This window comes from Balaenoptera borealis (assembly GCF_965194805.1).
Source record: "Balaenoptera borealis genome assembly, chromosome: 8".
Taxonomy (NCBI): Eukaryota; Metazoa; Chordata; class Mammalia; order Artiodactyla; family Balaenopteridae; genus Balaenoptera; species Balaenoptera borealis.
Window position 1 is genome coordinate 55,287,037 of NC_138865.1, and position 22,980 is coordinate 55,310,016.

The 22,980-nt window shown below is 39.6% G+C and overlaps 1 long non-coding RNA gene across 1 annotated transcript in view; it reads right to left on the bottom strand.

The window, feature by feature from the left end:
- The window catches only part of LOC309633178, a 395,503-nt gene that overhangs the window by 19,137 nt on the left and 353,386 nt on the right, over positions 1–22,980 (bottom strand). The window lies entirely within an intron of this gene.

The window sequence follows — 22,980 nt, forward strand, 5'->3', positions numbered from 1 at the left end:
CTAGCGCCTCTAAGAGGGACCACACTGGCGGATGGAAACGACCACAAAAGCCACAGAGACAGTGCAGGCTTCCAAAGGCAACAAGGAAGCAACCCGACTGGCAGCAAAAGCAATGCCAAGGCCCCAACATCAGCAGGGAGGGGCCAACCTTGCCAAGTTGGATTTTCTCTCTCATTAGGCTGGGTTGGATGACAATCAGCCCAATTGGTGGGAGGATGGGCAGTGACTGATCAGGTACCATGGAAGGTCCTGGACCCAGGTAGCCCAAGAGCTGATGACAAAGCAGAGAATGCCACAGAGGAGGAGAAGAGGGTCTTCTCCCTTCTGCGTACCATATTGCAAAAAGCTGAGAGAGTCGTGTTTGTGAAATATTTCTGTGTACTAAAAAGAAGGCAATAATCTTTATGGGCTTCTAGTTCTGGAAAATATTTTGCGATACAAACAGTTGTTTTTTCATGCCACTGAAGACTGCCAAATGATTTGGTACTTGAAACATTCTTGCTTTGAGCTGCATGAAAGAGTAAGGAATCTAGTTCAGTGGGTGGAAGCCTCAGCAGGGGGCTTTAATTGGCCAGTCACCATTTTTAGCATCTATGCTGATGTCTACACAATACTAGCATTGCTAGCTGGAAAACTGAAATGGAATTAAAGCTTTTCCCTAGGCTAAATCATACATAATAGTGTGACTATTTGCCCAGAATTGGCTGATTCCTTTGATGGCCTAACTGCCAGACTCAGTTTTCTCTATTTTAAGATATGGATAAAAACAAATTTCTAAGATTTCTGGGGGGAGGGAGAATCAACAAATTATTCCCAACTCTTTTAATGAGTTAAAAATGCCAAGCAGTTACCAAAGATACCTGTTCTCTCAGTGACTAGAAAACAATCATAATTATGAATTTGTTTTGCTAATTGTTCTGCTTTTCTTTTTTTTTTTTAACCTGAGTAGACCAGCATGGATAAAAAATGATAATAACACTTGTAACACTTCCTACTCTAAGCACCTCAGATATTTTTTCACCTTATAAAACCATAGAGGTTAGGTATTATTAGATCCCCATTCACAGAGAAAACTAGAATTTGCCGCATTTGGGGATCAGAAAGGACATGGTGGCAGAAACCCAGTGGGTCGAAGATGGTTTGATGCAGAATGAGTAGGGAAAAGAGGGTAGGGCTGTGCTCACTCAGTTTTGCAACCTGCATTACAGGAGCACACTGAGTTTGTGATGCTAGTTGAGCAACTTAAATAGAGATGGGGAGTAGGTAGTTTGGCTATTGGGACTCATTTTCTTCCCGAAGTTTGGGCTGAGACTATGACTTCAGTAAGCATATGGATGGTATTTTAAGCCATGTGAGGGGATGAAATTGCCCCTGAAGTAAATGTAAAGAGAAGAGGACATAACATTGAACCAGGAGAAATGTGCAGAAACAAAACTAGCAAGGAAGACAGAGTGAAAAACAGGCAACTTTACCGGAAGCCAAGGACAGAGAATATTTCAAGAAGGGAATCATCCATTGTGTTGACCCTTCTTGGCAGTTTTGATGAGACAAGGACTGAGACGTGGTCACTGGACTTAGTGAGATGAAGGTCATTGCTGACCTGGGCCATGGTAACTCCACTGGATGAGCAGGAGAGAAACCAGATTAGAATAGTTAAAGGCTCCATAAAAATGAAGGAAGTATAGATGGCAAGTGAAGATGCCTGGTCATGAAGGGGAGGAAAAAGATGGGAGACAAGCAAGTGGGTGAAGGCACAGGAAAGATTTCCAGGCTTTGCTGGTCTGTTTACTTGGAGAGCGATCTGAACAGACTTAAGTGCTGTTGGAAGAATCCAAGAGCCAGGAAGGGACTGATGTTGGGAGAGGATCACTCGGGGTCCAGGTCCTAAAGAAGGTGTGGCGGTCCAGGCTCCACACAAGCGTTTTTGCCTTTGCCAGGTGGGACCTCTGCTTCGGATGGCAAGAGGCGAGGATGGGCAGATGAAGGGAAGAACAGAGAACCCTCCCAGAGCTGCAGATGAAAAGCTCTTTTGGCAAATCTCTCCCTGCATTCCCCAGCCCTGTTCCTTCGCTTGGATACCTGGCACAGAAGCCACATCCCCCATGGTGTTCTTTGGTTCTTTTGTTGCCTCCAGCTTATTTTCTCTCAATTCTTTCAGATAAATACTCATTTACCTCACTTGGCATAACAGCATACTGTAATTTTTTCTTAGGTATACAATTTGGGAAAGGAACTTCTTGCATTTTAAAATATTGTGGTAAAATATACATAATATAAAATTTGCAACTTTAGCCATTTTCAAGCGTACAATTCAATGACATTAAGTACATTCATTCACAGTGTTGTGTAACCATCCCCACTATTTATTTTCAGAAATTTTCATCACCCCAAACAGAAACTGTACCCATTAAACAGTAACTTGCCCTCCCCCACCGCCAGCCCTGGTAACCAGCATTCTACTTTCTGTCTCTCTGAATTTGGCTAATGTAAGTACCTCATATAAGTGCAATCATACAATATTTGTCCTTTCTTATACGGTTTATTTTATTTAGCATGTTTTCAGAATTTATCCATACTGTAGCGTGTATCAGAATTTCATTTCTTTTTATGGCCAAATAATAGTTCATTGCATGGATATACCACATTTTGTATATTTATATATCTGTTGGTGGACACTGGCTTGTTTCCACCTTTTGGTTATTGTAAATGATGCTGCCATAGCATGGAGGTACAGCTATCTGTTTGAATGCCTGCTTCCAGTTCTTTTGGGTATATATCTAGGAGAGGAACAGCTAGATCCTATGCTAATTTTATGTTTAACTTTTTGAGAAACTGCTAAATTATTTTCCATAGTAGCTGTACCACTTTATATTCCTACCAGCAATGGCTGAAGGTTCCAATTTCTCCATATCCTCACCAAAACTTATTTTCGGTTATTATTATTCTTTATTATCATTTTGGATAATAGCCATTATAATAAATGTGAAGGTGTATATCCTTGTGGTTTTGATTTGCATTTCTCTAATGACTAAAGATGTTGGGCATCTTTCCACATGCTTTTTGGTCATTTGTATATCTTCTTTGGATGACTGTCTATTAAGGTCCTTTGCCCATTTTTGAATTGAGTGTTTTGGTTTTATTTGTGGAACTCCTTGCCTTTTGTATTATCTTTTCAGATTCCCTTTAGTCCATAGTTAGGTACTCTTGATAAACGAATGAATTAAAAAATGCTTTTTTTCCGAGATGATATGAAAACTTTCAAATATTCAGAAAAGTGGAAAGAATTACACTGTGAACATCCCTATACCTAATGAGGTGTAATTCTTCCCACTTAACATTTTATTATATTTGACTTACCTCATACCTATCTATCATCTATCCAACCTTCTACCTGTCTATCAGTCAAGGTTATTCTGTGGGTGCATTTCAAAAATAAGTTATAGATATCAAGAAATAATTTTTTAATGAATAAAAAACGCAGTCTCATAAAATGTATACGCAAGGTTGAGGCAGGGATACAGCTGTCTCTGGGACTTCTCTGGCAGATAAAGTATAAGAGCAGAAGAGGGTTAAAAGTCAGTGGGGGGTTAGCTCCTTTACTTTGAACATGCCTTAATGAGATTTCTTGGGAAAATGAATCAAAGAAAATATTCCTAGGGAACAGGCAGTGCTGACAGGAGGACGTCACCGTCATAGCACCCGGGCTGTACATTACTATGGTCGCTGGGCAACGCTGCTGGCTCATCTGGTGCATGTGTAAGCAATGAATCCTGGGGCTAGAAGTAAAAGTGCGTGAGGCTAGTAGCTTCCAGAATTAGCTCTAAGCCTCCCTCTACTCCCACTGAAATGACTTTCTGGTCTTCCCCACTGGCTTGTTAACTCCTTGGAAATCAGGGACCATGTTCTATCCATTTCTATACCCATCTCTTTTTTCATTACACCACCTACCACCTAGAATAGTGTTTTGGACAGAGAAGGTCTACACTGAACTTTCGGAAGCCCTTCAAGCACCTACATACTCTAACCTTAGGGCCCATTAGACCTTGCACTTGGCTTCTTTTCCTGTATTCACATCCTACCTCTGAGGAACTCTTGGAAATCTTGTCAAGATCTCAAGGGTCCAAGTTGTTCCTCCTTGTTATAACCAATCTATCACCTGCCTAGCGTCTTCCATCTTCATCAGGGACCTCACGCTCAGCTAAACCTCTCAGCCTGCATGATGCCCTTTGGCCTTGTCTCAACTCAGCAAAAACCTTGTCCCAGCTCAAGGCCAAGTCTGAGGTACCATGGAAGCTGAGGAAGGCTGGAAGGGACAGGACCTTCAGTACAGAGGTACAGAATGTAGACAATGCTCAGAGAAATACAGTGTCGCCAGGGAAGTTTTAAGAAACGGAATCACATGATAAGAGCGTGAGAAATCATACTCCGGGGTTGGAAGAGTATTTTAGGATAGAGAACAAGAAAGACTGGCAAAGAAAATGTTACAGTCATTCAGACATGAAAAATCAAACACAGGGCCCTTTGATGAAGTCAAAGTCAGTGGCATCTGACAAACAAGACTGCAAGCGGATTTAGAAACAGATTACAATCTCTCTTTCTCAGTTTTGTTGTCAAAAAGACTCCACAGGTCTTCTGGCAAATAGAGTAAATGGTAAAGCTTATGAAGGGCCTGCTGGAGATCAGGAAAGAGGCAGGGAGGTGGGAGCAAGTGGGCAGGGAGACGGTAGCATTTTGACAGGACGATGAATTGCATCCAAATAAATAAGATTTAATAACAGGGTATGAAAAGACAAAGCCCTCATTTTCACCTGTCCCTGGATTTGCACACTAGATATTTCCTTTAGAGAGGAAACCACAGTATTTATGATTGGTTCATATTTCACACCTGTATTCATACATATCCTGTAATGTAAAAGGTCTATTTCTTATTACATAGGAAATGCTAAATGCACTGGGGATTCACAGAAAAGCTCAAAGCTTTTCTAGGAGAAGTTCACATAAGTAGTTGGTCACAGGAGTACAGCCTAAAAAACAAAGCCTTCTTTCTGACTCTGCAGAAATTAAGTACCGACATGTGAAACCTGCTGAGAGTTTCATCTGTTTTTACTCTGAAAGCCTCATTCTTTTTGTCTAAGTATGTGCATGCACACATCATGCTTAAAGATGCTCACGAACGCTGACATGCCCAGCACAGGGTAGAGAATGTACCAGCGCCCCCTAGTGCTCGCTGAGTCCAGTTGCAGTCCAGGAATGTATGAAGTATGGGACCCTTCGATTCTCATCCCTAGACAGACAGAACACCCAAACCCAAAAGCTTGGATTTGTTAACATTATAATTCCTAACCCAACTACAAGCAATATGAAGTTTTGTTAAAAGGAAAAATGAATACAAATCAGAAATAGGAACTTTCAGCCAAACATTTTAATTAGCAATTTTTACAATTGCAACGCAGATGAACGCAATGTTACTTGCACATCCAGTAAGCAACACTCGGAATACAGGAACAATATACACCTATGGGTTATCAGGTGAAGGTGAGTTGGCTTTCAAAAACTGGGTCCCTGGTGCCAGGATAAGGGGAGCTGACTAATCTGATTTTTGCTCTAGGTAATGTGATACATTTAGCTCCTTTATATCAGATTTAAATTTATTAAAGAGTAAATCAGTAGAGAAGATCAAGCTTTCCCCTTCTTGTCACATAGCTAGCTAATATTATATCTTCCAAGTGGTTTTTTTTTTAAATAATGAGGTATCTTGGTAGATTTTAAAATGCTGCTCTCACATTTCCCTTCTTCTTGTACTTTCTCCTTATTATAAGTCTATTAATCAGAGTGTCAAATGTAGGTCCATAGTTATGGCTGTTTAAGATATTAGTAAAAGAAAAGCTGACTACCTCTCAAAGAATGTTCATGTCCCAATAATAATAATGATGAGGATAACTTACATACTAGTTATTAGGAGTTTTAGAAATGATCTCATAACAAACCAGTGAGGTGGGCACATGCTCCCATGTTTTATAGGGGAGGAAGGAAACCAAGTCTAAGGCCACACAGCTCAAGGGGGTGGTTGAGGGAAGAGTCAAACCCAGAAAGTCTGACTCCATCGCTCAAGCTCTGAATCACTCTGGAATATTCTGTCCCCCAAAGGCAGGAATAGAACATAGAGTCTACAGGGGAAGGTGATACAGATGGGCGGGCACATGAATCGGCATGTAATTTTGTTGCCAAGGACCCAAGATGGGAGTGGTGACATGTTTGAGAATTTGTGTACAAACAGTGACCTTGAAAATCGGGTGTCATTATGCACCACTGGTGTTTGCCTCATTCTACCACCTCTGAACTACAGCTGTGACCCCCTACAATGCTCTTTTGAGATGAGATTCTCTCCTGAGGTTACTTAATGTGAGATTTAAGGTGAGGTTATTTAAGGGGAGATCTCTGTGGAAATTTAGGGGCTGCTCCTATCAGTTAGCATTTCTTAAAGCATAAAATCAGGGTAAAATGAAAATCTTGAACAGTAGTTCTGGCTAGAAACAAGGGGCCAGCTGAATCCATGCTGAAAATACTGGAGCCCTGACTCCAGAGAGGCTTGACAGCCTCTGAAAATAAGTGTTTTCTCTCAATTTCCTGCAGAGCAACCAGAGATGATGGCCCAGATCATTGAGAATACACTTGACTTTTCTTTGTAAGCCTCTTCTGTGCTTGGGATTTAGAAAGTAATTAATGGCAGTTCCTATCGTAATGGAGAAAGTGAGAGTTTTAGCTCTAACTTTAGATAAGAAATAAAGGCTTAGCTTTTTATATTATCTTTGATAAAGATAGATAACTAGTTTTATTTATTTTCTTTTACTTTCTTGTTATTTATTACTAAAGTAATACATGGTCATTGTTACCAGTAAAATCATCAAAAGATGTACAAAGGAAAAGTGAGTATGTCCATCTACCCAGAGTTCCCTTTATTCCCTGAGGTAACCCATGTTAACATTCGATGCCCGTCCTTCCACTACTTTCTCTATACCCAGACAGACACACTCATATACAGACATATGCAAGATCTCATGTTTTATAAATAAAATGTCCTATACATATTGTTCTGCAACTTGGTTTTCTCACTCATCACTATATCATGGACACCTCTCCAAGCTGACCGGTATCAACAAAAGATTCTTTTAAAATAGCTGCACAATATTTCCTAGTATGGATATGCCATAATTAATTCTAATATTTCCGTGTTGGTGAAAATTGATTTTCTTTCCAGTTTAGAGCGCTGGGAGACACTGAGGCAACTGACCTGTAACATACATCTTTACTCCCTGGTGCTTGCTTTCAAGAGACTCTCCAAAGTTGGACAGCTTAGTCAAAGCATATGCATATGTGTATTTTACATTTTATTTGATATTGCAAGATCTTTCAAAAATGATAACAACTGACTATCCAACTAGTAATGTGTAAGACTGCCCGATTCCTAATATTCTTACCAGTAATGCATACTTTTACTCTTTAAGTTATCCGAATGTGATGAATTTTAAAATATCTCATTTTGTATTTAATTTGCACTTCTTCTATGACAAGTAAATGAGGTTGACCATATTCTTGTCTATAGGCTATTTGAATTCCACATCCATATTCTTTGCCTGTTTTTCTATTGGGTTATATGTCTTTCTAAAAAATTCTGAACATTCTTTTAATATTAGGGATATTTGCCCTTTGCTTTTCATATGCACTGAAACTTTTCTCCCAGTCTCTCATTTTTCTTTTTTCTTTCTATAATATCTTTTACCATCCAATTTAAAAAGTTACACAGTTTAATGTATTTTTTCCTTTGGGCTTCATGGTTTCCTGTCTTGCTAGGAAAGTTTTTCTAACATTTTCATTATTTCATATTTTATATTTATACCTTTAATTGATCTGGAATTCATTTTGTAAAATGCATTGGTATTTAGTGTTTGTTTTCTCCTATGCCGGATGTTCAAGTATGTCAGCAATGCTATCCAATTTTCTGTTTAGCTGAACCAAACTTTTCTCACTGGACTGAAATACCATTTTTGTCAAATGTAATTTCTCAGGTATCTTTGCATCTATTACTGGACATTTACTATGCAGCATTAACGTCTCTGTCTATGCCTTTGCCAGTTCTATTCTGCTTGGTTTTCAGTAGTTTTATAGAAACATTTGACGTCCAGTAAGATAAGTTTCCTCACACTGTTCTTCCCCCATCAATTTCTTGGCTCTTCTCACACCATTTTTCTTATATGTGAGCCTTGAAATTATTTTATGCAGTCCCTTTGCACAGTCAAACAAAACAAAAGCCCACTGATGGTCTACAAGAAAATGAATTCAACTTACGCAATAATTTTAAAAGGGTAAGCACTCATAACAACGTCCTGCCATATAGGAATGTCCATTGTTAGTAACTGTGATTTCTGTCTGGAAGACTGTTTTTTCATACTCTTTGGAGTTTAGAAAGTTACTAGGAAAGGTTGAAATATACATCCTCTTTCAGGACTCAATAAACCTCTCTAGTCTAGAGATTCAAAATGTTCTTTAGCTCAGGAAAACTTTTTTTTTCTATTATTAATTATTTCTCCAACTTCTATCCTCATTTTTTGATCCAGAATTTTTTCTATTATTGCATGTTATGTCTCTAAATATGTTCTCCAAGTCTCCTGTTTTCTCACGACTTTAATTTCTCTGGGCCTTCACTCCATGTTGGGGTATTTCTGCTTTTTGATCCTCTACATCACAAATTCAGTTCTCTGCATTAATCATTCTCCTAATCAGGCTATTTATTAATTTTTTTAGTTTTAGAATTTAATTTGGTGCCCGAATTACATCTTCCTGCTGCTTCCCTGCCATTTTGATTAAGGTTCTCTCCTGTTTCTCCCATTAGTTGAACTTCCTCGAGACCTGCTGTCCTAAGATTGTCACATGCTCTCAAGATCACATTTCTCTTTAGTGAGTTGTCATGATTCTCTCCTGACCAGGATTTTGTGCTTCTTTAGGACTCACAGAGCTCAGGTTTTTAAAGTCTCTTGAGAAGTGACAAACCAGCCAGGAGTGGCAGACGAGAGCTTCTCCCCCTACTATCTCCCAGTAAATCAGTTCACAAACTGTTAGTATTCTGGGGTGTCGGGGGGGCACGTGTAGAATTGCCACTCTTCTCCCCAGGGCAGGCACCCCCTTTTCCATTCGCAAGGCCTGGGAACACTTCTGCCTTCCAGGGGGAAGTCACCGCTGGTATTAACAACCAGGTCACGTGGAGCAACTGGGTAGGTGAGACTCCTGCTTGAGGGGAGGGGATCCCTAGGGTTCAGAAGGTAGTTTCTAAGGGTGGGTCTTTGCCTTGGAAAAGGACAATCTTTTCTTCTTCCTCAGGCTCTCACTGGCCACCAGGAACAATCATTCTCTACCTGCTTAGTCTCCGGGGATCCCAAGAGAACCACAGCCTCATAGGTGCCCTCCAGCCCCTCCTGAAAAGGGAAGCAGGAAGAGGTATTCCATCGTTTCCTCCCATGATCCATAATTAGATCTGGAGAGAGCCAACAGTAGACATCTATGCTACTGTCAGACAGTTATTTTCCAATCACAGAGAATCAGACTGATATTTTATGTAGCCTAAGCTGGGGATATTTTTCTACTTCGTCACTATTTCACACTTCTGAACAGAGGGACAGAAGATTGGATAGTAAGTATTTAGCATAGATAAATATGGGTATACCATTATTACTGGTAGGAAGTATATATTTTTGAGAAGCCTCACGGCATATGATTCCATCAGGGAATATATCAGGGATTCCAAACAGCTCGGCAGCTTCCTCTGAGAGAAACCCTTTCTGACCGTGACTCACATCTTCGTCAATCACCAAGTCCAGGCCAACCTCTCTGGCCTGAAGTATTCCTTCCAAAGAATATTTCAATTTCAGTCTAATAGTTTCTGAGTCATGCCTTTTGGTTTTGGCTTTTGGTGAAGGTAACATGAGGAGCCTTGAGACCTATGTATCCTCAGGGTTTTCAAAAATATCATGTTTGATTATTCTTGACTCACAGTGCCTTAGCGATACCACATAAGAATTTCCATTAAATATGAAATCTTCTAACCAGGCATGAAACATTAGCAGAAGGCCAAAGTAGCCTAAAAATTTTTTTTAACCTTGTTGCGTTAAAAAAGAATATAAAGCAAATATAGCAAAATGATGAGATTGGTTAAATTTAGGGTTGTCACATTGGTGTTTGTGATGTCCCTCTCTATACTATTCTGTAGGTTTGAAGTATTTTGTATTAAATTCAAAAGACTCTTATTGATAGAAGTGACAATTTTCGGGAGATTCAGGTAACAAGCTGAGAATTAAACAGTGAAAAATGCATTGATAAGCTGCTAATTTCCACTTGGTGATTCTAGAATGTAAGTTTGTGATGTGAGCCAATGGGGGTGTTTTTTACAGTGTCCTACCTATACTCCATCATTTTTATTTTTTGCTGATCACTTGCTCTTCTGACCTCAGGATTAAGGAAACAACCACGTAGTTGGGTTCCTTGTTCCCTGTCTGAAGGTGAAGGAGGTAAAGTAAGGCTCTTTACCACAACAGACCTCTCCATTCCTTACAATAGCCAAGCTTCTTTATAATAGTCCATTATCTCTCAATCCATTTTGAAACTGTGCAAAACCCGATGATATCAATGCCCAGACTATGTACAACAAGGTGGCACATTCATGATTTTTCCTTGCTGTGTCACACTGTACTGTATTCTCTTTGCTCAAATGTTGAGCCTTATACAACAATTTAGGAAAAAATACAGACACATAACACATTGTTAGCATATTTTTCAATGAGAGACAGGGAGATATTCAAAGAGAGAGAGAGAGAGAAACTGCAGGGGAGAGAGCGAGAATGAATATGAATCTCTTTACTGACAAGGCACACTGACCAAAGCATGGTTATGAGACCCCCTAATGTAGGATGTTTTTGCTGCAGCTCAGGAATCGAACAGAATTTTAAAAGAATCCAAGCCCTGTAGCAGCTCTGAAATCTTCTGACTGTGATATTTACATACTATTACATACATACTATTTACATACTACCACTTCATTTTCCTTCCTTTCCTTTTATTTGAGTAATGAGTTTAATTGCCACTAATTCCTTTGTTTTATACTAAAGGTCATCACTGTCAGGGACTCAAGGCACTACATAATGTTCAGACTTAGCATTTCTGAATATGAGACAGAACAGTGTTTTGGAAACTGCCCCGAGGCCCCTGGACCGGTTGGATACACCTTGGCTTACCGGTTCCTATGCAGCAGGCTGGAATAGCCAGTGTGGGAAGCCAAGCTTTTTACATACTACACAATCCACGGTCCAGCATCGTTGATTCTGCCTGACACTGCTTTCAGAAAGAAGGGATGGGGTGCGTGCTAGCCTCTGCCCTCCCAGCTGTTAGAATTATGGCTTCCGTATTACACGACCATCCATAGTGGGCAGGGTGAGTGCTCAGATTCAAAGACTCTTATTGACAGAAGTGACAATTTTCGGGAGATTCAGGTAACAAGCTGAGAATTAAACAGTGAAAAATGCACTGATATTATTGAAATTAGAGTATCTAGAGATTTTCAAAATATTGAAAATATTTTGAAAATACTGAAATTAGAGTATCTAGAGATTTTCAAAGTTGCAGCCCTCAAATTACAAGACAATCAGCTTTGGAATATCATTCCCAGTCCATGGAGAAGGAAAATAAAATTACTACCTGGTCTGACAGGTCAAGTTACCCTCTGGACAAAATTCTCCATCCCCTTCCTTTTTTTAGCATAAAATCTGAATTTCTTACCAAGCCAGCAAGGCCCTATAGGGTCACCCTTCTCACACTTGCCTGTTTCATCTTTTATCCTGCCCGGCCCCTCCTATCCTCCCTACCATCTCCTAGGTTTCCTCAGCGCCTGTGCTGTCCATCCTCATGGCTCCTTCCCTCCTTCTTCAGGCCTCTGCTCAGTCATCACCTTACCAGGGAGACCTTCGCAGACCACCGAATCAAGACCGTCATCTGCCATCACGCTCTGCACTTCACTTGCTCAATTTCCAGTTGAGCACTTCCCACCAAAAGAGCATCGGGGGTTTCCTTCTCTTACCTGTGCTTTCTGCCAACGTAAACTCTACAGGAGAGAGGATTCTGAGAGTCCTGCTGTATCCCCAACACCCAGAACATCCGCGCTCGATATGCATTTGTTAAAGACATGAATGAAATATCGTTGAAAAAATGAATAAATGACACTTTCTTCCTGCTTCTTCAAAACTAAAGCAAACAACATAATGATTACATCCCGCTTCTCAGCAGTCTTATACTGAGAAGCGGGATGTCATAATGTCACATTTAGTAACTAGCTGTCAATACTACTGTTGCAGGACTTCCCTGGTGGTCCAGTGGTAAAGAATCCGCCTTCAGTGCAGGGGACGCAGGTTTGATCCCTGGTCAGGAAACTAAGATTCCACGTGCCGCAGGGCAACTAAGTCCGCGGGCCGTAACTACTGAGCTCGTGCGCCTCAACTAGAGCCCGCGTGCTGCAAACTACAGAGCCCATGCACTCTGGAGCCTGCATGCCACAACTAGAGATGCACATCACAACTAGAGATAAGCCCACGCGCCACCATGAAGAGCCCGTGCGCCTCAATGAAAGATCCCGCATGCCTCAACGACTCCCACGTGCCGCAACTAAGACCTGATGTAGCCAACAACAACAACAACAAAAAAACTAAATTAAAAAAAAAATACTACTGTTGCTATTACTAGTTATTATTAATATTAGAACTCGGGATGATAATCCATATTATACTTCATTACTTGTGAATAAAACGCTATACAATTCGTCTTGTGCCTCCAGCATTCTTTACATTTGTTAATACAGCCGTTCTTAACCTTTTTGTTGTCTTGTATCTCTTTGGGAATCTGATCCAATCTGATTAAATCTTTTGGATCCTATACCCAGAAAAATGCATACAAGCCTAAATTCTCTAGAAAATTGACGGGTTAATGAACTCTCCTAAGTGTAACCAAAGCAAAGGTAAAATGTTTCTGTTATTGAGCTTTAGAAAAAGCTAGATATGCAATGTCTTGCAGAGTTACCAATTAGAGTGTCTTTTCTCCACAACAGTATATTCATTAAATTGGTCCTACTGAATTACTCATTCATTTTCTGGAGATACTTATTTAATTTTAACGTGGGTTGATGGTGGCAACAGTGGTGTTGGTAGTGGTTCGTGTGTATATATGTGTGTATGTGAGTGTGTGTGTATGTGTGTGTGTGTGTGTGTGTGTTTCCATAGGACTCACATATTAAGAAGTCGTGGGGAGAACTTGGTTTGCGTATCAGTTATGTCGCTTTGCAGCTGTTTGACTGCAGGCATGTAATTTAATTTCTCTGATTAATTTTCCTTATCTTTAAAAGGAGGGAAATAGGATATACCTTAGAGCACTGTTATAAAAACTCAATAAGAAGACATAGGTGAAGTCTCTTTGGTACTGTGTACCTGACATAGGTAAGCACACAGCAAATGACTATTATAATCCTGCTTAGATACATAAGCAGGATTTTCTTTTGTCTGATGTTCTCATCTCCCTCTTACTTGGGTACCCTTAGACCAATGTACTAGATGAACATATTTTAAAAATCATTTTGATTTTCCACACAGTAATACACATTGGCCTTTTGACGACTTTTCTAAAAATAGAACTAGTTCAGAATTTATTGCAGTTCACCCAGAATGAAAGATTAAATCACTGTTGGATTATAAGGAGACATTAACCCAATTATTCTTCAAAATGGCCATATATTTGCTGCATACCATCAGTATCATCAAGCAAGAGTAGAAATTACATTACTCTAAATATACACCAGATGGCTCTAGGGTGACATGGTTATTAAAAATGTAAGAGTCTTGATTGTTTATAGATTCCCCAAGGGCAAAATCTGTGTCTAATCTGTGTCTGTAGCTTACCCACAGCAACCAACCGAGGGATACAAGAGTGAAATGTATTTTAATTGATGGTAATAGCAATAATTCTGCATGCTTCTCAGAACTACAGTCTCTGCTAATTTGTCTAAAAAGATTTGAAGATTTCAAAGTAGACAAAAAAAAGGGTGACACTCAGGTTTCTAAGGCGAGGGCTAGTTGATGTCAAAGGACAAGAAAGAAATTAGATTTTGCTTGTAGATGCTCAATTTAAAAACTCAGAGTGGTATATTGTGCTGCTACTCAAAATACCATCTGAGTAAAAACCTCAGGCCATATTCCTTTGCCCTTTTATTTTACTCCTTCAGTGAAAAAAGTGAAAAATTAACATAAATAATACTTGTTTAAAGAAGGTTGTGCTCTTACTTGTGCCAGGTACTGTTCTAGGTCCTGGGGACTCAATGGAGAACAAAATAGACATGGGCTGCCCTCATGGGATTACAGTGTTCATTCCCCTGCAGAGGAGGGGGTGGGAGGGAGAAAGGGATTAGTGAGGAAAAATGAAGGTTTTGCTTTTTCATTTCCTTTAATGAGATTTCTTTCCCTTTAATCTGACTTGCAGTCATGCATATATATACAATTGCAACAAAATAAGTGATTTAAATAAGCAGATAAATTCTTCCTTTAAAATTCAACCAACCAAGCAAACATTGGACCAAGTTCCTTTGTAAATATCCGTGGTTGTATAAGTTCCTCCAAACCACTCAAACGATCACTTACTGAACTGATCACTTACTGAATTTCTTTAACCTTCTAGCAAAAGGTAGATACTGCAGAGCTCATGAGCCTGAGACTTTGCAATCAGTGCTTGGGGTCAATTTTGTTTCTTGGCTCTCAAAATTTGAATGAGCTGCTTATGTGGGCACTATACCAATTCTGGAACAAACTGTTACACAGATAACTTAAGGTTGAGCCTGTGGGACCTTACTCACTTCTCCCATCTTGACTTCCCAACTGGGGCAGCAGTTATATCCTGACACATTTTTTCTCATCCCCATAATTTCTAGCTTCCTAGTTCTGAACTCCAGATTCTGTATTAACCTACAGTGCCTTTAGCGCTGCTCTAGACCTGAATTGCCCAGTAAGGCAGCCATAAGCCACATGTGGCTACAGAGCATTTGAAATGTGACTAGTCTAAATGTAGATGTGTTATAAATATAAAATATACACTGGAAGTCTAAGACTTTGACAAAAAGATTATAAAATATCTCATTAATACTTTTAAAATATTGTTTAAATGTCAAAATAATATTTTTAATATACTAGGTTAAATGAAAATCTATTAAAATTCATTTCATTTGTTTCTTTTTAAAAACATATCAACTAGAAAATTTTAAATTACATATGTGGCTTGCATTATATTTCCATTGGACAGTACTATGCTAGGCTCCTTTAATGATGTTTTGGATTTCAGCTTTCCATATCGTTTAAGGCTGTTTGCTTCCCTTGCAGGAAGCAGGAATTCACCTGATCTCCACTTTTCACCCCCACCCTGATGGTCAGGCTCTTTGCCAGACACAAGGGCTCCATTTCAGAACTTCTAAATGAAATGCAAATGAAAAGTAATATGCAGCATTATTTTGTAATAATTGTTTGTGACAGTTCAGTCCAATGCCATCATGCCAGAAACTATGCGAGGCACTGCGTAGACTACAAAGAAGCCAGGTAGGGCTTAGGTGCAGTTTCCATCAGCAATGAGCTTCCAGGCAAGTGGAAGGGGAAGGGCATGATTCAATAGGGAGATGAGTTCCCAGGCTGATGTGGTTCTTACACACCATCCCATTCATCACCACTGCTTGTTTGCATCAGAAAGTTACAATGCACCACAGGGATTTAGAAATGAGAGAAAACCCAGATAGGTGGGGAAATCAGGAAAAGTCTCATGACAGGAATAACAAATGAGCTCATGCTTGAAGGCTGGGGTGGAAGAGTGAAGGATCAAGTATTTTCGGTACAGAGGAAGAGGGCAGGGAGGTGTAGAGAATGTTTGGGGAAGAATGAGTCATTGAGTTTGGCTGCAGCAGAGGGTCCAAAAGGCTGGAGAGGTAGCGAAGGTTGGGACTGAGAATGTAGAAACACTGGATTCTGGGCTGGATTCTTACCGTGGTGGACAGTGGGAGCCACCACAGCTATGCTTTAGGGAGAACAATCATAATGTTGTACAGTTGAAGTGAAACGAGGGAGAGGCTAGAAGGGAAGAGACCAATTACAAGAGTCTTGAAATAATCTATGCCAGGGATTTGTCCTTCTCCCTTCCATACTCCTGGTACATACTGCCAGCTGATCATGGCATTCTTTCCCAGATGCAACCTCTGGATTCTTCTCAACAATGTTGCGGGAAGCTATACATTGGCATATGGAAGAAAACTGATTCCCTATGCTTTATTTAGCGAACGTGTTAGGACCCTTAATTAGGGTGGTAGCAATGTTGGCAGAAGAGGAAAAATACAAAATCATCTCAGATGTTGAATATATACCTCTGGCATCTCATTGGAGGGAGGGAATATGACTGCACTGAGCATTCTTGCCTTCTTAACTAAGATAATATTTGTGCCACAGATAGAAACAGAGACGCTCCTAAAGACTGCGGTCTTCCCATCAAAGATGATGAGTTTCATTGTTGTTAAATTGCATATGAAACAGTGTTAGATCATTTAGAAAGAAAAGCCCAGGAAGTTTTGGGATGTGCAGGCCTGGGGCTATGGACAGAGGATGGGTCAGAAGGTCTTGATTGGAGAGTCTTCTACCCAGAAGTCAGAGATGAAAACACGGGCTTACCTGGGAAGGTGGGAGGAGAGAATTTCAGAGCATGCCTACGTTTGTGTGCAGGATGAAGGGGTGGGTATAGTGCACATATGATCAGAGAGGCCCAGAGAGTACAAAACTAATGGAGTTCCCTAGAGACTGAGGAAGGAAAGAGAATTTTAAGGAGATTCTTTGCTTTAAAGGTCAGAATAAGTAGAGGTGGTAAAACGACAATCACATTTGCTCACTGGGGGATCACTGATCATCTTTGAGAGGGTCCTCAGTGTTAGAGATGGTGAAGATGGAAGCAAGTCTACAATGGAGTGAGCTGATGATTAAGGGCATAAAAGCATTGAGCACAGCAAAAGAGAGTAGAAAAAGGAACGCTATTTTGAAAAAATTCCAAGAGAGAAGGAATGCATTTTGACTTCCATAGGCTACATAAGACTTGAAATGGGTATATTCATAGGCTGAAAGGAAGGCTCTGATGCAAAGGGCAAGATTAATATAACCTGGAAAAGGTATCATGGATGGAACAAAACCCAGGAAGCTTAAGGAAATGTGATCAAGGGCACAGGTGGGGTGAAATTAGGAGAGGCCTGACCTTCTGAGCCAATAGTGAAGAAAGAGAGAGAAAATAAAGACACAGGAATATTTAGCAACTCAGGAAAGGTAAATAACTCATCATTAGTCACTACATTAAGTTGGGGAACCATGATTCTCGTCCAGGCCCACCTGGCTCCAAAGCCCAGGCTGGTGGCCGGTACCCTGAGTCCTTGGAGGGTTAAATTGTATCCTCCATCACAGAGTCTGGCAGACAGAAAGGGGCTGAACGTTTGCTGAACATACGAATTAATGAATGACCAAATCATTGTGACTATTGATTATTACTGTACAATACCTTAGATGTAGAAGTTATAAGACCATGGGCAACATGTTTATTCACCACTGAAAATATCATTCTCTAATATTCTCTCATTCCAGCAACACACAATGCTGGCCATTCAGACCGGTTCAAGGCTCCATCCAATTCAGGCGGCCAGGTGGAAAAGCCCGAGTGGACACACATCCATTGGTCAACCATGAACCCCCGAACACAGTGGAGTCAAGAGACTGGCAAGCACAAGCAGGTATGACACAGGCTCCAAAGTGGGGAGGAAGGCAGACTAGTTCATTGCACTTTTTTAGAATGCACCTGATATTAAACTATTGTCTGCAATACTAAGTAACAACTTAGAGTGAAAAAAGGTTCAACATTCATTCAACATGTCTACCGTCTATCCTTCACCACTGTATTTTATTTTGCCGCTTATTTCAGTATCAGTAACCACCCACATTTTCATGCCAACAATACTGTTATACAGGTCTCAAAGGGAGGAGTGGTGAAAATGCAAATATATGACTTAAAAACTGTTTTAAACGGTGCTTCATTAAAACCAGAGAAAAAAAGGCTTCTCTTTAATTCTTCTCCCACATATTTTCTGTTTACAAAAAAATATTGAAATCAAACATTTATTTTACTCACAATAAAAACAACAAAATTCACTGCCAGTAAAAACATTCCTTAGTAGTTACTGCGTTAAGCATAAGGAAGAAAAATCATTTGCAACATTTTTACAGGTAAGAACAGACAAGTCTACATGGAGCCCATTCTGTTGCTCTACAACTCGGTCTGACTTTGATATCCTGATGTCTTTATCTCTCTTGATCTGTTTCTCTTCCATACTGCTCCCAATCCTAATCTCACTTTGTACAAGACAGTGAGTTGGAAAAATCCTTACCAACACTAGTACTTTACTGTAAATCAGTTTAATGATACCCACTAGTATTGTTGCATTTTTAACATCTGCTAAAAGGAGACAAACGCTGGGAATGACTCTCTAATGGAAATAACTCTTATACCTAAGTTGAGGATATAATAGAAAAAAGAGGCCATATCTGGTCCTCTTAAAATCTTACTCCTGGGATTACCACTTGCTCCATTAGAGCTTAAGGCAGCCTTAGCCAACTTTATTATTACTGCTTGGCTTCTCTGGAGAACCTAATCATCTATTAAAAAACACTAGCATTATTACCAATTTATGATTAATGTTCTAAATGTTCCCCTAAATTCAATCAGAACATTCCGCTATGTCCCCTTTATGTTAGAATACTGAGGTTTATTCCTATGTAAAGTTATCTCTATCGAGATTTTAAAAGTCAATTGTGTTAAAGTTCCAGTAAATTAAAAAAAAAAAACCCCAAAGTGTTCCTTATTTATCTCATACTATTTGACCAGTTCTGGAACACAAACAAGTTATCAGGAAACAATCTTGATACAGCAAATTTATCTGGAACCAATGTTTTCCATTCACTTGAGGGAATCACAACTTTTCTCCAAATACTGGCTTCTCTCTGGAAACTTCTAGCCCTGATCATCTCTAGACGATTTTTAAGGGGCTTTTGGCCTTTTTTCCTTGTTTCTCTTCACTAGAGTTATATCATTGTTCTTCTTTGACTCCTTCCTTCTTTCTGTAATATTAGAGAAGGGCTGGGAAAGAGAAGTATCCATTTTTGGGTACCTGTTACACATCACGCACTGTGTTGATTAATCTCATCTAACATTCCTAACAATCCTATTCTAACCCCGTTTTACAGATGGAGAAACACACTCAGATTAACAGCTAGAGGGCAGAGGCAAGATCTGCACCCAGGTCTAGCCCTAAAGTCCAGTCCTTCTACCTGTACTCAGCTGCCTGCAAAGTAGGGTGGTTCAAACTGCGCATTTTCCTGCTCCCAAAGGGGCCATGGGATGAACGAGCCGCTCGCTCACTCACTGCAGACAACAGAAGAAGGAAGTGTAATGACAGGGTCCTAATTCATTTTCCTCTCTTTTGCAATCACCCCATTTCAAAATTATGTGCAACCATCTTGAACATCTCAGGGAATGTCCACACAATCCCAATATTCATTCATTTAAAGTCTCTTAAAGAAAACCGTGCGGCAATTATTTCTACGGAGGGCTGTAGTCAACATCTCCTAGGCCTCTGAATCTAAATCAGAGTGGTTGATGAAAAGTGGCTTTCTTCAGAGAAATATTTAGAACCCAGATAAAAAGTGCATAGTTCTTCAGGGAAGCCTCTAGAGGGCGATACAGGGTGAGTAATGGCCAAACCGGGAGATTCTACCTCCTTCCCACATAGGTTCCAGTGTGACTGGCTCATGGGCTAATACATGAAAGATCTGAAGAATAAATGAAAAAAAAAAAAAAAAAAGAAAGACTTTTAGCAGAACAATTACATTTAATTTTCCTTTGTATTAACCAAAGGATGCATCAAATACAGAGTTTAAAATAAAAAATTTTAACAAGCGAAGAAAGAATGTTAAGTAGTGATGCCCGTCGTAAAATGGAATAGAACAATTTATTAGGGTGACAGAGTCTTTTCAATGCAGCAGGGTGCAACAAAAATGATTCAGTGTTTCCTTAGGCTTTTGTAAATACCCACTTTTCATTTCTCTCACATAGAAGTCAATCAAATGTATGTATCTCAGAGGTAGTCTGTATTAGGTTTCTGTGCAAGAGGACATTTTAGACGTATTAGATTTATACAGTGATTTTCCTCTGAAGAGCTCAAAGTGCCTCATCCAAAACACTTATATAAAGAATACCAAATGCTTCTCAAAATGCCAAAAGCAACTCAGGTAAACAGGTGAGCATGAAACGTGAGAACAGTGAGAAAATAAGAGCAGACATGTAGATGCAAATAGATCTAAAAATGCCAACGTGGAGTAAATCAATCCTTTCTGCACACAGTTCCCCACGTCTGTAAACACTACTGTCATGTTGTCACTCCTGAGCTAGTACACAGATATGCCAAACCAGATCACTCCACTTGGGGATGTGGTGATACAGGGCAAACAGTGCTAATTCCAGGGATGCTAGTGGGCAGGTGACCCTTCCCCCACATTGGAGGGCTCATGATCTGCCAAGCAAGACACACCTCCTGACACATGACATCTTTCTGGATATCTTGGGGGTATAGGGTCAAAGATTATCAAAAAGTGATGTTTGTTTGTTAACTGGATCTGCTTTCATTTGGAGATGCAAAAGTGTTAGTAAATATTAGGCAGTTTAAAAATGCATAGGACAACTATATATAAAATAGATAACCAACAAGAACCTACTGTATAGCACAGGGAACTCTACTCAATAGCTTGTAATAACCTATAATGGAAGAGAATGTAAAAAAAGAATATATATGTTTATATATATAATATATATATGTATGTATAACTGAATCACTTTGCTGTACACCTGAAACACAACTTTGTAAATCAACTCTATTTCAATTAAAAAATTTTTAAAATAATTAAAAAAAATACATAGGACAAGATTCAGTCTCTGAAAGAGGGATAATCTGTGAGAAGATTCAGCCCCTCACACTGGAATAAAATATGACAAACTGAACAACATCTGATTACTTCTGAAATTCTAAAGGCACATAACTCAAAGTTTTCTGAACCATATCCTTTATGACTCTTGAAGATAAAAGGTGTATTACATTATGGGAAACTGAATAGCACTGGAATTGCAAGAATATCCATTGTCTGCATTGTACTGCATTTTGCATTTTCCAAAATAATATATGTGAATGAGATGTATATTTTCTTTAGAGTCTCCTGAAAATATATCAAAGCTTTAATTTAATTGCTGTGCTTCTGAGATAAATTAACCAAAGAGATCTAATCTTGGTTGTATGAATATGTATTAGATTTAGTAGACAGACTTGTAGCTTATCTTTTTTTAGCAACCTAAAAATAACAACTGGATGGAATTTCTACCCAACTTTGATGAAAAGTGCAAATGCACATTTTCCATCATTATCACAGGAAAGGGAAGTAGGTCTGCTAAGGATGAAATAGCATTTGATGTGAACAGTATGAGCCTTTTCATTCAGAGATATTTAACTGGGTCCTGGAATCTGACGTGTACAGATGTAGTTAAGACACAAGGGTGTGAGTGGCATAGTGAAAACACCACTGGTCAGTTTGGGGAGAGGGTACTGATTGTTTGGAATTTATATAGAAAGGCATCAATCACGATGGGATCTTCCCCAAAACATCACTTCCGCTAGAATCTGAAAACATCAAAGTGAGAGATTCTGGACTTCTTTTCTAAGAGTAGAAACCTGGCAAATGTACCATCTCCCCCATGAATGTACTTTTTCCTTAATTTCTAGCAATGTGGTCATGAACAACAAATGCTAAAAGGAAAGGAAGAGAGAACTCAAAGCTGAAGACTTCACCAAAGGCAGGGAGAAATTCCCAGCAGGAGGATGGCAAGTCTTCTGGGCCTTCAGCTTGGCCTTTCTATTCTGTCCTGGGCTCTGCAAAGTGGGAAACAGAAGGCAGAGTGAGGGGTCAGCTCCACCCCTGAAAAATGGACAGAGTCCCACTGCCTGGAGCTGACAACTGTGTAACTGTGGGCAAGTTACATAACCTCTCCTCACATATAAAACAGAAATATTAATACTCCATATGGGATTATCTCAAGGTAATCACTTAGCCCAATGCCAGGTACTTGGCAAGTACTCAATATTTTGTTAATTACCAGATCTAATACCTTTGTAGGTATAACATGTCAGCCCCAGAAGCACATGAAGGAAATCCAAGACAATGAAAATATGCCCCATGAGAAGGACTAGTAACTTTACAGTGGAGAAACTTGGCAAACACCACTGCAGCCAAGGGATTAAGGTCAACATCATCAGTGATAAGTCTTGTTGACAGTAGGTACCCTTGATATGATGTGCTGAGGAGGGCACTTCCCTCCCAAGAACCCTAACACCATTCTAATCAGGATAAAAACACCAGACAAATCCGAATTGCAGAAATTCTACAAAATGCCTGTCTGGTACTCCTCGACACTGTCAAGGTCATGAAAAACAAGGAAAGTCTGAAACTCTGTCACAGTCAAGAGGAGCCTAAGGAGACATGATGACTATATATAATGTGGGATTCTGGATGGGATTCCGGACCAGAAAAAAGATACCAGGGGAAAACTAGTGAAACCTGAATAGAACTTAGAATTTAATTAACAATAATAATGGACCAATGCTGGTTCCTTATTTGTGACAAATGTACCATAACAATGTAAGATGTTAACCACAGAGGAATCTGTGTGGGGTATATGGGAACTCTCTCTACTAACTCTGCAATGTTTTCATAAATCTAAAACTGTTCTAAAACAAAATAT